At 38.8% G+C, this 19203-nt stretch overlaps 1 protein-coding gene across 7 annotated transcripts in view; it reads right to left on the minus strand.

Annotated features, from left to right (window-relative positions):
- The window catches only part of LOC145976494 (uncharacterized), a 304704-nt gene that overhangs the window by 216814 nt on the left and 68687 nt on the right, over window positions 1–19203 (minus strand). Inside the window, exon 1 of one of the 7 annotated variants that reach the window (XM_083107610.1) lies at window positions 11495–12075. The exons of 5 other annotated variants lie outside the window; for them this stretch is intronic. The gene's annotated coding sequence lies outside the window, so the exon portion shown is untranslated. Of the gene's footprint in view, window positions 1–11442; window positions 12076–19203 lie in introns of those variants that run through there. One more of the 7 variants, XM_083107609.1, reaches the window with a different exon arrangement.

A 19203-nucleotide genomic window follows, 5' to 3' on the forward strand; every position in this document is an offset into this window, starting at 1 on the left:
TTAGATGAGAGAGCAAGAAAGCAAGTAATTTCGTCAAGAAAATGCCGATCGATATTCCTCAAAAGCTCTTTGGCACGTAGCTAGTTTCTGTATCGTTTTACAGAAAACACACGACTGTGACCACGACGATCGTAAATGTCGACGTCGACGAAGCTACGACGTGAAGCTTTCAAGCGGTTACACATTCACAGCGACGCGTCATTCGTCGAAACGACGATAAAGTGGCCCCGCACCTGTTCAATCTATAATTCGACGGTATTCGTGTGTTTTCCGTGTGGCAGTAATATTTATACACAGGTGCGCGTGAAATACCACAAAAGTTTGCGCGATGCGTCAAGAGAATATCTCCGTGCACGCTATCTATGATTTCATCGACGATGTAAGAAAAAAATTCTTTCTTAAAGAAAACTCAAGAATGTGTTGAAAATAATTCCACTTTATAATTTTACTCCCTGTTTCTTGTTCAAAAATATTAGTGCAAATATTATTCAATTAAAATTTTTTTATAAAAAAATATTATTTAACATTGCTTAATCTTAAATATCTCACATTGAAAAACCTTGGACAATCTTAAATCGACGATATTTGAAAGTAACAGCTTTACTTTAATTTTCGATGGAAGCATTGAAGAGAGCATAATATAATAATTAAATTCTAAAAGCAGAGTTGCACAATCCGAGGTGCATTACTTTTTCTCTGCACTGTGAAAAAGTATTTTTTTTTTTGCTTCTATCTACGGCCATCAGATAGTAAGCGTTAAGTAGTAAGTGGCTGGGCGTCGTTGAACGTCATAAATTCTAGAAACGATGACCGAGCTTCCGGCCTTCGCGGCACATCCGGACGGGGTTATGAAAAGAGCTCGGCAACGTCGTCGAGCGATGCGCGAGCGACACGTAACCTCGTGATAACTACGCGATAGAATGTTCTCTTAAATTTCCCAGGTGGATCCAAGCGTACTTGCTTTCGCGACGTCTTTATACGCTCTACTCGGCACCGGCGAATACCTCTACATCCCTATTCAAGCGCTCTCACAAGGAGTCTAGCAGTCCTTCGAGGATAAGCGAATATCGAAGATGTTACACGAAAGAAAAAGAGAAAGAGAGACACAAACAAAGAAGGAAAGAGAAAAAAGGATAGTACCCTCTTCCGTCCTTGAATATTATTCATGAATAAAACTGCACACTAGTTGGTTTTAAAGTTAGAAAAATTTTCAAATGATTTTCTGCGAGATCCGTAAAAAGATTTTGCGCGACAGTTAAAAGTAGAAATACATACATCTATTACTATGAGAAATAACAGGGACACGCGCGATAACATTCGTTTCATCTTCAGATATTGTTAGCAGCATGACGCAAGGATTGGCTACGCATTCTCGGATTGTAAATGAATCGTGAACTATATATTAACATTTATGAGACGTGAAATGAGAGTGGGAAGCAGATAGCATGGTATAGCATTTATACAAATGCAGATTGACAATTGTCAAATAGCGCTTTCATTCATTTTCTATCAATAAAACTTCTTAAAACTTAGTGTATCTTTGGTAACAAATACATTATTCTGCAAAGCATCTCGTATCATTTCGGTATTAATAGCTCGTAACTTCAAAATTGAAATAAAATTTATGAGCCTCAGCTGTTATGTGGATGAAATACGTCATTAATTTCTAGCTACATCGTAAAAACTGACAATAACAGCAGTTGTGCGAAATAAAAAAAGCATCACGCGTGGATGATATAATTCACTTTGTAACAAGCTAATCTCATAAAAATGATTAATATACGCTATTGCAAATGATTGATGTCCAACGTCCAAAGGAATTACGCAAGCGCCTACCATTTCATCGACGACATAATTCCGATTGTGACGCGACTGTATGACAGAAAGTTTCGCTTATCTGGGTTTTCGCGAAAAATGCAGAACAACGTGGGCATGCATAAGTGTCGTGACATGTGGAGAAAACGAAAACACGTTAAACCTCATTTACGAGTTGTGACATACGACAGGAATGAGTCGCGCCTCCTGGTTCGCGCGCGCTAAGAATGATAAAAAAAAACATAGAGTGGACAGAAGGAAAAATAATAAAGTTTATATTGCCAGAGACACACAGAGAGAGAATGGGAGAAGCGGGAGAGAAGAGGACACGTGGTGACTCCCAGTGGTATTTATACAAAGACTGGAGTGCCGCCAAAATCATAGACCTCTCCATCTTCCTCCCTTCCTCCCGCTTTCCATCCTGCCGTTTCTTCCTCCTTTACCCGTCTCTTTCCTACCCACTTATCTTTCTCCCTCGTCTATCTATAATATCTATCTATCTCTTCTTTCTCTTTCTCTCTCCCTAGAATCAAGGGTACTCAACACCCGTGGGAAGGTAGATATCTAGCCTTGGCTTTTGCGCGACAACTCCAGCGAATACTTCGGCTGCTTTATTTGTCAACCACTTCGAGCCCGGCAAACTTACCAGCCGAAATTAAAGGTCCCTGCGGATAACGGCTAAGGTCGCCATCCATGACTATTACCACCAGTATCGATTGACAGTGTACACGGCAATGAATTTCACATTTTTCTCGTCCTAGTGATGAGAAACACGAAAATGTTACGCATATATTCTCTCGTTTATACCATAACATTATAACTCAAATTGTGAAATAAAATATTATATTTATAATTTAAATATGTATTAATACTGAAGTATAATTTTTGTACTTAAATAAATTTTTAAATTTCATTTAAAGAAAATAGACTTATATAAATAATAATTTAATTTTTGCAATTTTAAAAAGTAAATATATGTGTATACACACATATTAAAATACTTTTTTTATATTTAAAAGTAAAATGCTCATACCACTGATATAAAACTAGGTCACATGTGATAAGTTTACATTACTGGAAATTATTGAAAATATATCTCTTGTTTTTAAATAAATTATACTATCGTGCACAGAAATATATACACTGTGTAAAAAATATAAAAACTAGATGCATTTTTCCTACCTCAAATCAATCAATAATTTTGTATCAGTCTTGAACTTCTCATGCACACATATAAGGTCATAAAACCAATTTCATAAGTACTCAAGGAAGAAACTTCAATTTATACATACTTCTGAGTGGACGCGTATCTGTACAGAAGTAATGCTGTAAGATCACGAACTATAAAAATCGATACACGATACACTAGATATCCAATTGGCCACGAAGATTCTAAAGCAATATAGCTAGAAGGGTTTTCTTCAGTGGTTATCGTGAAAAGTCTTAAAGCTGAACAGCTGAGCAATCGACATGCCCAATGTATTTTGATTTTATCAGTCTTTGCCTTCGATAATTCGCATCGTTACCCAAAGCAATTGTTAGATCCTTGATTTTTCAGACAATCCTAGTTATTCTATATTTTATAGAAAATGCGGAATGACGAGACCAGCGGAAAACAAGTAATCTTTTTAACAATTGACAATTCAAATTTGCTGCAAATTTTGATTATCAAATGAACCAGGCTTGTATTAATCCTTTTTAAATAAATCTTATTTTTCTTACTTGTGTACAGTGTGCTTATATATTCAGAACTCTTTTTTTGTTTTTCTCATTTATCTCTTAATTTAAATTAATAAAGTTAAAATTTTAATATCTTAAAATAAAAGGAGTTATATATTCACAATCACACCTGATTCATATTAATCACAAAATTTTTATCATAAAAATAGAAGTTACAAAAGATAATGATATCATTAGATCTTGAGAAGTTACCATCGTTTTACCCAATTTTCTTTTGACAGCGAACCAATCGAATATCATTGCGTTTCGAGAGATATCAACTTGACTCCGACGCGAAAATATAAAGATATCACGACGTTGTGAAGGAACACATCTCACGATATCTGACGATTAAGGGAGTCATTAAAGCGAAGATACCCCCGCGGACGCTTGAAGCGATCGTCGTCAGGCGACGCAGTGATAATCGTAAAAGAATACGGGAAGCATTAAGAGAAAGAAGCCGCGTCATCTTGCACGCACGATCGCTTTCTAACGACCGCAACATTGTTGCAACAAAAGACAAAAATGCAGCCCAGCATTTGTGTCCCGTCTCTTTAAGGCCTTCATGACATTTAAATGACCGTTTTATATCTCATTACCTCTTTACACGCCCGCCTTCCTCTATGCGTCATTATTCTTAAGATACATGTTTATTCTTCCCGGATTCGTCCATTAGCATGAGCGATATTTCAAAAAACGCATCTTCTCATTTCTTTTAGAGATTTTAAAATAAAAAAAAATGTGTGTATGAATAATAGAAGCGTGGACAAAAATTTAAATAAATAAATATGTATAGAAAATCGATGATTCAATGTAAAAAAATGGTGTCTGATAAATTATTTCTTATTATTTCTAATGGATCCAATGGAATATAATATGCAAATATTAAAAGCAAAATTAAAAATTTCTCATGTATATCAATTTTTACGATTTCATGATATCATGATAGTGGCGCAAGCTATGGATCAATATTTTAACGGCGATTTTTGACAACGGACATTTGTGTAGCCTACATACCAATGAGGCGTCGTTGGACGCGCGTCAGTATTAATATAAAAGCGTATGTTTTTGAAGAGAGCACATGCGACTAGCTTAGAAAATGGAATCGAACAAAGGCGCCGGCCAGGTAGCCTAATGAACTCAGTATGCGTTGCAAGAATGTCTCGAGGACTCCGTGGCCTGCCAACAAATACTTTTCGTCTCGACATTACGAATGCGAAACATCGGGCAACCAATACGTTTCGTATCTTCTTCAAACAAGCTGCATAATTGCGACTGATGCATCAAATCATAGATAATTAGCGTCTTTGCGAAAGATTTTCTAGAAAAAGTTACAGAAACCGAAAACATATTTCAAGATATTTGAAATTAGAAGAAATGTTATTAGAATTGCTTACTTGTTATTAGAGTATTACTTAAAAAAATGATAATTTTTTTCTGATAATGGATAAAAATATTATATTAAATTATGAAATGTGCGTGAAACGTTTGAATTCCGCATTCGGTATTGTACGCAATTATGCACGTGATTTTTTTTATATATAATATTGACATAGATTTATATAAATTTTTTATTATATATATAATAAAGTTTTATATAAATCTATGTGAATTCTTTAAACTATACCTAAAGGCGAAAGTTGACAACGCTATTACAGATGCATCATAACAATCTGACCTTATCGGCGATACAGCAAATGCCGTAACGAACAAAGGTAAATCGAAAGGTACAGAAATATCTAGATGAAAGATAAGAGACAAGAACGAAGAATAGCTATCGGTTTAGCCTCGACGTCATCACAATGACGTTCGCACACGTGTCAGTCGCATATGACATTCAGCTGATTTAGCGCGATGATTTTTTCCGAAATAGATCAGTAATAAATGTGAAATAAATAAAAAAAGGAGAATCCTATGAGGCGTCCTTCACATACAGAAACTTATCGATGCATTTTCTCGTACAATCTTCAATGCATTAGCACTTTTAGCAAAATTAATTTTCTACGATCGCGACCTCATTCTTAACGTGTAATTCTTTAGTAACTTTTAAACAAGAAATAGTTATATAAGTTTTAAATTGCACAAAACATCATCGAAATATTCCAGTCTTACTATAAATAACATAAAAACATTGCTCTTTCTAACTTCCTATATACATGTACACATATAATTTAAAAATAATTAAAAGAAAAATAAATTTATATATATATGTGTGTGTGTGTGTGTATTTAAATTTTTATTTTTATTTTCATTGTTAATTATTTTTAAATTACACACACACACACACACACACATAGAGGGGGGGGGGAGGCAGATAGGGGCATACAAACACATGAAGTTCTTTTTCTAAAAAAAATTTACTCTATCGAGCTTGCAGGCAATTTCACGATCCGGATCTCGCGTGCGGCAGAAATCGTTTATCTGACTCTTTTCTTTCTTCTCTTTCTCTCTTTTTTTTGTTATCGAAGTCAGCACCTAGTCTCTGGCTTTTCCACGGTGCAGCAAGTTCGTAACGAGTTCCATCGATTTCCTCCCGCGGCGGTGTATTGAAATAAACCAAAGAAACGAGAGATGTTCTGCGAAGAACGGGAAAGAAAACCGGAGAGGCTGCGTGAGCGAGTGGAAAAGCCGCAATAAACGGAAACTACTGTCCATGCAACCGGAAATGATTGCGAGTAAGACCCGGTGTAACGGAAGAGTAAGCATCGAAAGCGAGCTGCGTTTTCTTCCTGTTTTACTCGCCGGAGAGAAGATGATTTAATGATATTTCCTTTTATAACGCAGTTGTGTTTGTCCCCGGTGTAAATAGAAACATATTTAAACACGCATAAAAGTAATTCAGCAAACAGAACAAAAAGAATGACAGAAATGTCTAAAGGAATAAATATATTTTCCTCATATTACGTTTTTTGCAAGATACGCATTTTAATGGTTTACGTAGGGCGCAAAAACATTCTATCGCCTGTTGTGGTATAATATTTTATTTCACGGCGAAGTAGAAATATTCCATAATATTCTCTTCTTTCTATCTTCCTCTCCCTCTCCTTCGTTACATATTACATTCATGAAAAAAAATCTCCATTGTGAAATTCATGGATATAATCGCAACATTTTAAAATTACTATAGAGAATATTCATGTTGGGTTACCGATAAAAAGAATCGACCTTGAAAAGATAGGTCGGAAATATCGCAAACTCCTACCTCTTGGTTACTACGGAAACGAAGACACTTTTGATAAGGTGCGACCGTGATTTCGACCCCTCGTGTGTTCAATTTATTCGGGGGAAAATGGTCGCTACCTGCGTTCACGCACGAACGATTTATTTCGTACAGTTGCTATATCTTTTTCTTTATCGACGTGTCAACTTGAAGAGGAAAAAAATTAAATCTATGTTAAAATACGTATCGGAAATAAAAATGACTGTGTAAATTCGTCTACATTCTTACTGTATATTGGTAATAGAAAAAAATGAAATCTAATTGCGTTTTTATCGCTAATTACTAATTAAACTTATATACAATGAGAACAATCACCAGAGTGGCTTCAGCGCGTCGCCCAAGATCAGACAAGCCGATTTCGCATTGTTACGAAACGGTAACCAAACAATTGTGCTGTGTGCCAAGAGAGTATGAATTTCCCGTCAAGATGCAGATGTCTCCCTTCTCTCTCTCTTCTCTCAGTGCGAGTAATAATTAGCAACATTAAATGTCAGTCTAAAGTACCCTCTCATGCTTTAATACGAATCGTGCCGGTCTCTCTTGGAACGAGAAACAATATTATTCTGCGACTTGGAGACAGAAGAGAAAAGATATGTTACATTGTATATAGGACATTTTCATTCTCTCATCTTCTCAAGTCACAGAATAATATCGGCTATCGTCATTCAAATTGGAATATATTAACTTTACCATCCATTATCCCTTATTTGAAAAAAAAAGAAAAATATCGATTACCGATGCAATTATAATGACGTTGATATAACGGTAGTGACATGTATAATTCGCGGTCCATTTAGTTGTACGCCTACGCTTACGAGTAATTATTTTCGACGCCACGTGACAGATGCATAAAATAGTGCGTCCTTACCGGCGACCAAGGAAACGGCGTCTCGCCGCGACGTAAGAATGCAACGAATGCGGGGGTTGGAATTTCGACATGCATTATGGGTGCACTATATGTTGCGTCGTGGATGGTCGCTGATCTCGGACGACGGTGCGACCGCGGGAGATACACAATGTAAGTTGTTCTATTTATACGATTGTACACGGTCGCGGAGAGAATGAGAGAATGAGAGGAAGAGAGAGAAAGAGAAAAACGAGAGAGACCGATTTCGCAACACGCTCCCGTCAACGTCGCGTTTTACGCGTCGCGAAGTTAAAACGGAGCAGCAGTATTTTGAGGATTCGTCAAACGTAACGTAACGCTCGTGCGCGTGTTTAATCGTGATTTATTTCTAGCGGTCCGTTCGTTATCGGAAGATCGGTAGCGCGACGAAGGCGAATCATCCACGTGACGCATCTAAAATTATTACAGTTTTATCGATCTCCCGAATCTCCTAAAAAGGATAAGTGTCCCTCATCTTTAAATCGCGCGCTTTTTGCGGACTATTTTTCCTTTTTGTGAAATATTATACTAAAAAAAAATAAATAGTAAAATATAAATAAATTTTCGTACAAATATATAAACGTTATCTAGGCAATATTAATTGCAAGCTTCATTATGTAATTAAGAGAGAAAATATGTACGCATTATGTATCTCGCAATGCGTGTAAGAAAGCGCGTGGCGCAAAAATATCCAAGATTTAATTAAAATCCTTAGAATCGGCGTGGGAGGCAGCGATCCCGTCGTCTTAAACGAGGCGAAACGTCGCGAACGGTCGTGCAAGAACGCGCGAGTAACGTCTCATTGGGTACAGATTGACCTAATTACCGAAAGGAAACGTCTGGCGCGCGCGACTCATCTCGTAGGAGCACTTGGTGCGTTGCCTGCTTTTCCACGTATAATTGCAAATTGTCTTCCATTCATAGCATCTTGCGAAGGAAAGTTGAAACGATGATGTTCCGTACCATGTACGAGAATATCGTCACAGTGATATTACACAGCGCATATCTAACACGCGTTCACAGGTTCACTGCGTAATAATTATTTATTGTTTTCTTCATTTTGAAAACAATGAAAATTTGAAATGCATATTTTTTAACGCAGATTTAACATAATATTGATGATATTGATAATAATATTGAATGCTGTATGATATTTGGCACTTTGAATTTGTTTTCGTTTTTAAATCACTCAAAGTGCATTTTGAATTTAGTCACATCTCTTTTTATCATCCATAAAATCTGCATAAAAGCAATATAATAATAATAATTAGAATTGAATATATATAAAGAAATAAAATTATGTAGATATATATAATTTGCTCTCATATATTTTCTCATCGTCTATATATCAGACGAAATAACTATAGATAAATATCGATGATCAATGTTCAATCAAAACAAAATAAAGATTGGTACACGTGCTACCGGCACATTGCCAAATCACTATACCCTCTTATGCCGACAAAAGAAACGATAATGCCATGACATAATGCGATCCAACACATGGATGATAATCATAATCTATTGTACAACTGTACCTATCAATCCCGATAATAAAACATCAAAGTGACATTAAGCGTTACGTCACATTTGTCGTTTGTAAAGCATATTCAATAACTGCATAATTATTAATTATATTAAAAAAAATATTTTGAGTATGTGAAAATAATATTAATATCAGCAATTTATTATATTATAATATAATATTATATTACTATTATAAAACATCGATCTTATTTAAGAATATATAGAATAATATCTACATACATATGTATTTGTGATATTGAATTCATAAAGACAAATATAGGTAAAGATTAATAGCTTATTAGATTTAACCTTTTACTTTAATCTTTTATTCATTTGTATTTTGAATCCTTTTTTTGCAATAATGACATTGAGAGAAAAGTGTTTGGTATTTACAACTATAATTGCATAGTTAAATAATTATAGTTGCAATTATCATTTTTATAGTTATTGTTACTATAATGTTGGTAAAAATAACTTTATACGAATAGTTCTGCCAATCAGGATAAAAATTTTATTATAAATTATGATAATGTGAAATATTAATATAGTAAAATATCAAGTAACATATGGTAAATTAAATAACCATTTTTTATAATTTCACACAATCACAATTATGATAAATGTAACCATATTCTTGACATTTGTTTCACTATTTATTATTTTCCAATCTGTTTACTATAAAAGGTAAACTATATAACTATAAAAGGTAAAAAAATAATCATATATATAAACATTTCTGTGACTGTATTAATAGTTCATTTAACTATTTTTTTAACTGCAAATTTATACTATAAATATCATTGAAATTAAAAAGAGATATGTGACACGTGTTTCTTCGTTTGCCGTTACGCGGCGACACCAAAAGTGACTAACTCGTATTCAATTTTTCATGAAATGTGTATAAAGGACTGGTACTAAGACGAAGTCCAAAGTATATTCTTTTTCCTCTTATGAGTAGTAATGCCAGAAAGAGGACGTTGCTCACACGTACATTAGAGAGCCACATACATGTGGTGCACAGAGCGCTCTTCCTAGCATCATTGTTTATCAGTTTAATATATATTATATAATTAAATTCTTCTTAATAAAATATAGTACTGGAAACATTTTTCATAATTGAACGTACCTTATAAACTATAAAGTTAAGAGAACCACATACATTGTTAACTTTTAATTATATATAAAAAATATAATATTTTACTATTAATATAAGTACAATATATTACTATAGTACATAGTTCCTTTTACTTTCATTTTAGTTGTTAGCATCATATTTATAGTATCACTTACCATGTAAAAATGGCAGTTATGTGTGTATCAACCATACATATAGTTGCATGAAAATATACTAATTTCACAATAACAATAATATATTATTGGATTTACTATAAATCACACTGTTAAAATAACTATATAAATGTAGTTGCCGCCAAAAATAACTATGTTTTATAGTTAAATTATGATAACTGCAACCATATTTTTCTCTCAGTGGATGTTTATAGTAATAAAAATATCGATCCAAATATATATCTGCACTTAAAACTCGCTAACATCGTGTATTTGCAATAGTTGCGTATTTTCACGAAGACGTTTCGCAACGAGAGCGAGCGTGTAAATGTCTCGCAGTAGAAAGATTTCATTCCCACCGTAAAGTACGGTTTTATTTGTATAGCCGTTTTCTGGCGAACGCAGTGGTGCGCGGCAGTTTGTCAATACGATTATGACAGATTTATCTGCGATAAAACGCACGCGCGTGTACGACGGCATCATCGATGCGTTTTCCGACCATTTCTGTCCGACTTGGCGTTTAATGTTAAATGTGCACATCTAAAGTTCAAACGCGACAAAATTACCAAACTTAACACTTCGCCGATTTTTTCAGCGAGCGCATTCTTAGCATTAAATATAGCTACTAAAATATACGTATATTTTTATTTTATATAGCTAATGTGTGAATATATATACGTATTCGAATTTGAATATGCATATATTTCGCGCGTTAATTCAACGTCACCAAAAATACGGTTAGTCGAGATAAATGATGCGATCGTGAAAGAGTCCGCACGACTGATGAATCACCGATCGAGACGCAAAACATTTGTTTCGTAATGCGCACTTTGCACGAATGATACACGAGAAAGAAACGCAATCAAAAGTGAGACAAAAAAAGGCAACGCATATGCGGTAGAAAAAGATAAACACGCACACACACATACGCGCGCACACGCGTGCGGACTATTTCTCTTCGCGCGAAAAGAATCATATGATGGTTTACTTTCTCAGCTCGATGCTATCCCGCCAAATTTTCGAAGCACGAGATCGCTCACATTATCTTTCTTCCTCGTCACGGTGATATCGCTTCGCCTCCTTCTCCCTCTCACTCTTCCTCCTCCACACCTCTGGCTTCTCCCTCTTCGACACAGGTTACGACACAGCACAATCGCGACGAAATCTCGCGCGTGGATAAAGCCTCGACTCGGCACTGCTCCTCCTCGATACAGCGATCGGCAATCTATTTAATCGCCGATCGACGGAGGACGCGATCCTCCGATGGACCCTCGGCTCTCTCACACTCCGACGGCGTACGAACGCGCCCCGTTATGGCGCCGCGTTCGGTGATTAGCGAAAGTGCAACAACCACCGCGACGCGACACGCGCTTGCAAATTCCCATCGCTTTCTCGATTTTCGCGCGGCGCGAACCAGCGAACCTTCGACGGGCGGACGAAGGCAATTCTCACCGGACGGAAGGGCTGGCGACACGCGACACCGACATCGAATCGCGACGACGACGACGATAACGATGACGACGGAGATCGACGGCACGACAAGCACGTCGACAACCGGCACTATTCGCGAGGACACTCTCTTTCGCCGCGCACGATTCCGCCACCACCGACGACAGAGAGAGAGAGCGCGACGTTTTCGTAGGCACCGCCAGCGCCGCCACGCGACCAATCGACGAAGCGCCGAAGGAGAGCGCGAGCGAGAGCGACCGGCGCGGTGACAGAGAGCGATGCACCGGCGCGCGTGTCGCGCGTAGTAGAATAGAACGGCGAGCGATGCGGCGCGGCGCGGAGCGGAGCAGAACGGAATATCGGAGCACGTATCGTACGTACGTGCACTGTTCTCCCGCAAAAGCGCGATGGGAGAGGGACCCGCCGCGCCGAAAAGGTTTACGAGAGACGGCGCGCGATGCTGACGGACAGGAGACGGACTGCGACGTAACGTGCGCACGAAAAAAAAATGAAAAACGAACAGACGGATGGACTTTTTTTATTCGCGGCCGCGCGTTTCCTGCGTTGTTTGCTGCGCGCTGCGTCGCGGCGCTCTCTCGACGTCGGGACGCCCACCGCCACCTGTGATGTTCGACCCAACCCCCGCCGTCTCGTGTCCTTCCGCCACTACTACGGGGGAGAGGAGGAGGAAGAGGAAGCATCCCGTCGCACACGCGCTTTGACGCGCGCACGCGCGCGCGCGCGCGCGCTCGCCGCTTCTTTCCACTCCTTCTCTCCCCCTTTGCCCCGCGACCTCCCTATCCCTTTTACCGCTCTTTCTCTCTTACGTCATTTGAATCCGACCGTGTACAGAGTGAAACATTTATCTCGGCCGTTTTGAATAACTTCTACGTCGTGATTAATGCGATTTTTCTTCGCCGCGACTGTACTATGTCGCGAAATTGCACGGGTGAGCGAGACGATCGTAATGAATATTTCGGGCGTGTATCTCTGGAGGAGACATCCCCCGTAAAAAGATATTACGGTGCGGTAAGAATATGCGATGGCGCAAACGGTGCGATTCGCATTCCTGTCTCTACTACTGAAACGAACATTAGAGAGAAAATCAAACGCCGCTACTTAAGAGAACTCGTAAATCCCATCAACGTCGAAAAGATGAATAGGAAGTCCATAAAACATCCGCGCGCGTTTTAACGCGATATTCGATCCGTCGACTCGCGGAGGAAAAACAAACGGTTCTTTTTTTAAGATCTCCGGGTCGAGGGTATATATCTCCGATATAACCTGGCGCGAAAAGAGAGAAAGACGCGCGTGGACAGGCTTACTCCCCTAGTACAAATGTTATCGTTCGATCCGCCACCCGTAGTATTCCCCCGCGGTGCCGAATGCAAACGTTTGTTTTCGCAATCCACGGGGCGCGCAGCCGCGCGTTTAGGGCAAAAAAGGTGGGATCTGGCGGAGTATGGTTTATCGAGCCGGAAGCAGACGCTCGAGAGAAAAAGAAAGAAAGAGAGAAACAGAGCGAGCGAGAGAGAGGCGGTGCCCTCGCCGCCGCGAAGTCATAATCGGCTTGAATTCGCGTATTTTTCGACGCGATCGAAACCGTAGAAAATGCCAGGAACCTACAAGATTTGCAACAATTTGATCCAATTCTTCTTGTATTGAAAAAAAAAAAATTAAAGATGAGGTGACGTAAATCGTTACATCATTCATTATCAATTTAAAATGACAAGGAAAAAAGACGAGATGAATTTTCTTTCCGAGTTATATCGCGTTAAATATACCAATTTACATAATAGCCTGCATATGGAGATTACGTTAATCTACATATTTTCGAATGACGACGCAAGATCGACGCGGTCGCGTCGATATGGAAATGCCGCGAGATGATGGCGGCTAAGCGCATTAGCCGGGAAAATTACGGCCCCGGGCTGCAGAGAGCATAAGGACCGAGATCGGCGGTACGCGTGACCGTAAATCGCGATAATGGCCCCAGAGGAATCGGCGTCTTTTTACTTGGCCGTCGTCTAGGCGATGGTGACCTCTCCGCTCTTTCTCTCTCTCTCTCTCTCTCTCTCTCCCTTCCTTCCTCTCCCTCGCGAAACGCGGGCCCGAAAATTTAGAGTCCGTCTCCCCTAATAGATTTACGAAGTGAGGAGAGAGCGCGGCTCCATTTGTCTCGTTCACCTAATTAGCGCTTGTGTAAACTAAATAAAGTATCCGGGATTTACTGGGACGGGTGCGCTACGGGATCAAGTACTCGATCTTACAAACAGAGAAACGTATTCTCGTTTCTCGCGAATTTAGCGAAATATTGAATATAATCGCGTTAAAGAATAAAAACCCTATTTTTTATTTTTAACTACATAAATCTTATTTACGATTAAATTTCAATACGTTTTATTTTAACGAGGATTTTATTCGCGGAACTCTAAGAATGAGAGAAATTTGATATCGAAAATTGGAAAGCTCGATTCCAAATTTATCGCGGTCGCGCATAAACGTATAACCTTGACCTAGAAAGAAAATTCTGAAATGCCAAGCTATAACAGACACGGCTATATTCCGCTTGACGTTGATCACTTAGACAGCGAAGCGTAGTCAATTGCATCAACGTAATGGTGTTATTAAGTGCGTGTGCAAATAAATTGAGTTCTATCCGCGCATCTCGTACGTCTCGAAATGTCGTTGTCACACTCACACGCAGCAAAATGACATACGTGTATATATAGTTCACATGACGTATTTACCGATGAATCATATCTTGGAATTTTCTATGCTGTAATAGTTCAAATATACAATCTGGAACTTGCGGAAAAGTATTCGGCACGTTTGAAATTGAAGCTACGCGATATGCTAATGCAACGTTTTATCAAATCCCCGCAATTCTCCGCGCGGATTAATTATTAAAGAAGCGTGTTGTTGGAAAAGAGATGCATTTTAATCTCTCATAAAATATAAATAAGTAGCTTAAGTGTTCAGATTACATAATGCAGCAGCAGTAGGAAAGAGCGCGTCTTACGCTCGTCATCGAACAAAGTGCATAATCTTTGATGCAACTACACGAGAAATTTTTAACGAACACTCCGTGTTAAGTAAATAAACCTCGGTTTACTTATTCGCATTTTTTTTATCTCGCTGCGTATATACAGCAATATGAATTTTCTTTAAAGTAACATATTTCGTGCTGTAAACATTCTTTCCCATTTAGTCGGCGTTCTTTGAAAACACGGATTTTTAATTAAAATACTCGGTGCGCTTTCATGCCGGCACGAAACATCCTTTGCACGCTATATGAGTACATCCCCTCTGAATACAATGCACAATCCGAGAATCCCGCCGAGATAAATTCCATTTTTTTCATCCTTTCACGCAGAAACAACGCATCCATTAGCAAACATTGCGTTACGCGCTCGCTCTCACGACTCTTTGAGATTCGCGATTATTTCACTCGATTATTACACGACGACATCGATGGGAAGAAGGGGAGGAGGAAGAAAACGATGTTCGATATTTATTTATCGCTAGAGATACGTCACATCGTCGAGACATCGTTACGTATTTTTGGCAGAGGATCAACCGACGGCGAGAAACGAGTTCGACCCGCGGCTCTATTCCGCTCAACGCTCTATAGCCTATGCTCTGTCGTTTCATTCATCATGCATCATTTGATTAAGCCCACGTATCGTGCTTTGCGTGAATCGTGCGCACCGCAGCCCGATGGAATGCTTCCAAAAGTCATTGGGAACGTAGCGCGGTGGCCGAAAAGAGAGAGCTTATCGGCCGTTACCGGAAATTTTCGTTGACGTACGTGTACGGCAGATTTCGCGGAATTGCTCCATAATGCGCGTGCATATCGTCATTGCGGCCTCCGCTAATGAGAATTCCGATATTTTCCCCTCTCGGGCTAAATCATGAGCGCGATATGCATTAAGAACTATGCGGATCGCAATGCACGCACATAGCAGCTTCGTAATCTCGCGTGCGCGTGTGTCATTGAACGTTTATCACGAAGCCTTTTGCGCGATACAATCGAGATGATAAATTTACACATTTCGTGATTCTTCCGAAATATATTTATTTTATATATTTTACCAAAAAGTATAAATCTCTCTCTCTCTCTTTCTCTCTGAGAGAAGAGATAAACATTATGATGAAAATTTTTCTAATTCTTCCGCGCTCTAATTTTTTGGTTTTAAATAAGAGTGTTGATATAAATAAATTTGTCTAATTAAGTCTAATTAGGTAATTTTGCTCAATTAATTTTTCAGACTATTGTTGGTAATGATATTATTTATCTATTTCATATATATAAATTCCTTTAACATTTACATTCGTTTAATCACTTATGTCAGTAATTAAACTTTTTATTACTTCCCGTCAGTAGAAAAACACACGCGAAACCATTTGCACGTTTCATGCCGCGATTTCGCAACTACGATTAAACACGAAGCGGAACACGACGTGACGTTAAAGACAGCTTCAAACTTTCAATCCGCTCGTTATTCGTCACAATTTCGCGTGAATATGGAATGCAGCGCGATATAAGCGCAGAACAAAATCACGCTTTTTCAAAATCACGCTGACGTTACATCGATGCGAAATCGCCTCGCCATCGATCGATCGGCACGTCGCGTTCTCTTTCTCTCTCGCTTTTTATTATTTTTTTTTATATTTCGAAATGCCTCGTGTAATGCTCGGAGAGCCGATTGCGACAGCGGATGTTGGAGCACGGGCACAAAAATAGCTGACAGATAGCCGACTGAATGGTGTTACCGCTGCGGTGGCCCGTAGATTACCGCGCGGACCGGCGAAACTTGGTTTTTGACAGACAGGTCTGTTATTACTGTCACTCCAGCTCCCTTCGCAGCCCTGACGGCGGCAGCAGCGGCGTTAATCCTTTCGTCACCGTGTCCTGTGCCGTGTCAGCGCACGTCGAATTACTTTAATGAGGAATTGTGCACACTCTGTTGAATACCGCCGTCCTATCTCACTTCATTCATCGCAGCAGTCCAAACTATCTCACATTAATTGCAGTTTAATTAACTTTTTAACGCGTCGCGTCTCCTATCCCGTCCTATCCATTTTGTCGCCACTTTATTTCTTACTTCGCGAAATTACCGAATATACTTTACGACTATCCGAAAAGCTAGCAGGCGTTTTACTTAACGTGTAAATATGCTCCGATAATTGTATTATTAATTCAAGTATTTGAATAATCAATACTTGCGAAAAATGCGGTAAAAGAATCATGCGGTATCTTGGATGCAAAAATTCACTATCCAAAAAGTTACGATTTAGTTCAGAGCGATAAATAATTAAAAAAAAAGGATCGACGTAATCTCATTCGACCGTAAAATTTAACGATTTCGAAAGGTACTTTTGGCGAGAAACACAGGCTATTCATTCTCGAGTTTGAGACTAGTTGGAGGTAAATTAAGTCGACCGCTATAATCGAACAAGGAAACAATTGCGGCTCTCTTTTCAGGATACTCGGTAACTTTTCCATTCAACGATAACTATAAATCTAATTCTAAAACTATGCTGTTGACCGAAATCACAGAGAAAAGTTTTTCATAATTGCAAAGAGTATTTAATTAACGCCGAATATATACACGCAATAATTCTTATCCCGAGATATGATTGCATCATAATGGATATGGAGTTATCGCGTGCTAGTTGAATTCCGTGGCCTTGTAAGGCAAGGTTTTTTTCTTGGCTGAATTGCCGGTGGTGCGAATCGAATTAAAATTCCGTAGCGTCGTTACAACCCTCGTGCAAGAGTCTAAAGCAATGCCACCCAGGGGTGAGAATATACCGTGCGGCATTCCACGTGCTTGCGTGACTACGAAAGTTTCAGGGTCGTTCTGAAGATAAGCTAGCAGGAAAGTATTGCTCTTTCTTTTAAGCTCGAATTCTCGGTGTCGTATTTAGCAGTTTTATACTCGGCTTACTCGGCCAAAGATCCACGTCGTGATTTTATATATATTTTATGTATGAAAAAAAAATTTCAAATATATACATACTTAAAATTTTTTTAAATAGTTTCAATCATGATACATATGTCGCACATATTTGAATATTATCTGAAAAATTTTGACAATAAAAACATTTAGATTCTCTTATGTTTCTCTCTCTCTCTTTCTCTTTTATAGTATATATATATATATATATATATATATATATATATAATTAAAAAAATTAAATTAATTTATAAAAATCAATATAAACAACTTTTAAATCAGTGATAACAGCATGATTAACTTTGATTATAGTTTCCGTCGACGTCTATCGATCGCGCGAATCAAAGGCAAAAGTAACGAGGGGCTCAGCGGAGAAGTTCGCCGCAGTCTTCAAACGTCGTCGTCAATCAGGAAACGAGCGTCGAACGATTTCTCTGATTCGGGAAAGTCTCGGCAAGTTTCGCAGACTCGTTACACGAACGCGAGAGGACGAACGGCGCGGCGAGTGTTTGTCTTTCGCGAGCGCGGAGAGAAAGTCCCGGGTAAATTCGCCCCCTTTCGCCCGCAGGCGAGTCGGTGCTCCCGCCGCGGTTAAGAAGGATCGATTCGTCTAAGGGCAACAGCTATCCGTTAGCGGGACGGAATAGCCTCCGGGGAGAGATCCTGAACCATGCGCAGCACAAACAGCACGGCCCGTCGACCTCCTACGAGACGCGCTATGGTGCGGTATCTCGCCGCATCTTCAGGTCCTAAATTAATGTCTGTCCCTCGCGATAAGTTATCCGCCGATTCGGTATATTATGGTATACGATTATCGTTCGTTGACGAATGGCTGTCCCTTTTCTGGAGAAAAAACTGCGTTTAAAAACGCCTTCTTCCCTGCTGTTCTACTTAGGAACGAATTAACGTTTAAAAATATTAAAAATGACCTTTTCTTACTCCTCCCACGAGCTATTTATGTATGACTTAATGAGTGTAATAATACAATGCTTTTTTCAAATTAATAAATATATAAAATTGTTCAAATGTGGTTTTTATTTTTTTAATTTTACGCGATTCGCGAGAAAATGCAACGTTAACGACAATGAAAAATCAAGCAGCGGGGTATATAAAATTATGTACATTTTTTTTCTAATTCTGATCTACAGGACGCAAAGAAAATATTTCAATTAACTTACGCCGAGCGCAAATACGACGTTAATGCTCGCGCTGTCGGTGTGTTTCATACGATCCCTTGCTTTGTTGTTTTTGGCTCTATGAAACAGAATAGCGCTGGCTTTAGCGACGCTCGTTAAAACGCGTCAGCTCGCACACGTCTCACGTCAACGATTCGTGTA

This window comes from Camponotus vicinus, unplaced genomic scaffold (assembly GCF_025532165.1).
Source record: "Camponotus vicinus isolate PSW18456_S1 unplaced genomic scaffold, iyCamVici1.0 SCAF_9, whole genome shotgun sequence".
In the NCBI taxonomy this organism is placed as follows: Eukaryota; Metazoa; Arthropoda; class Insecta; order Hymenoptera; family Formicidae; genus Camponotus; species Camponotus vicinus.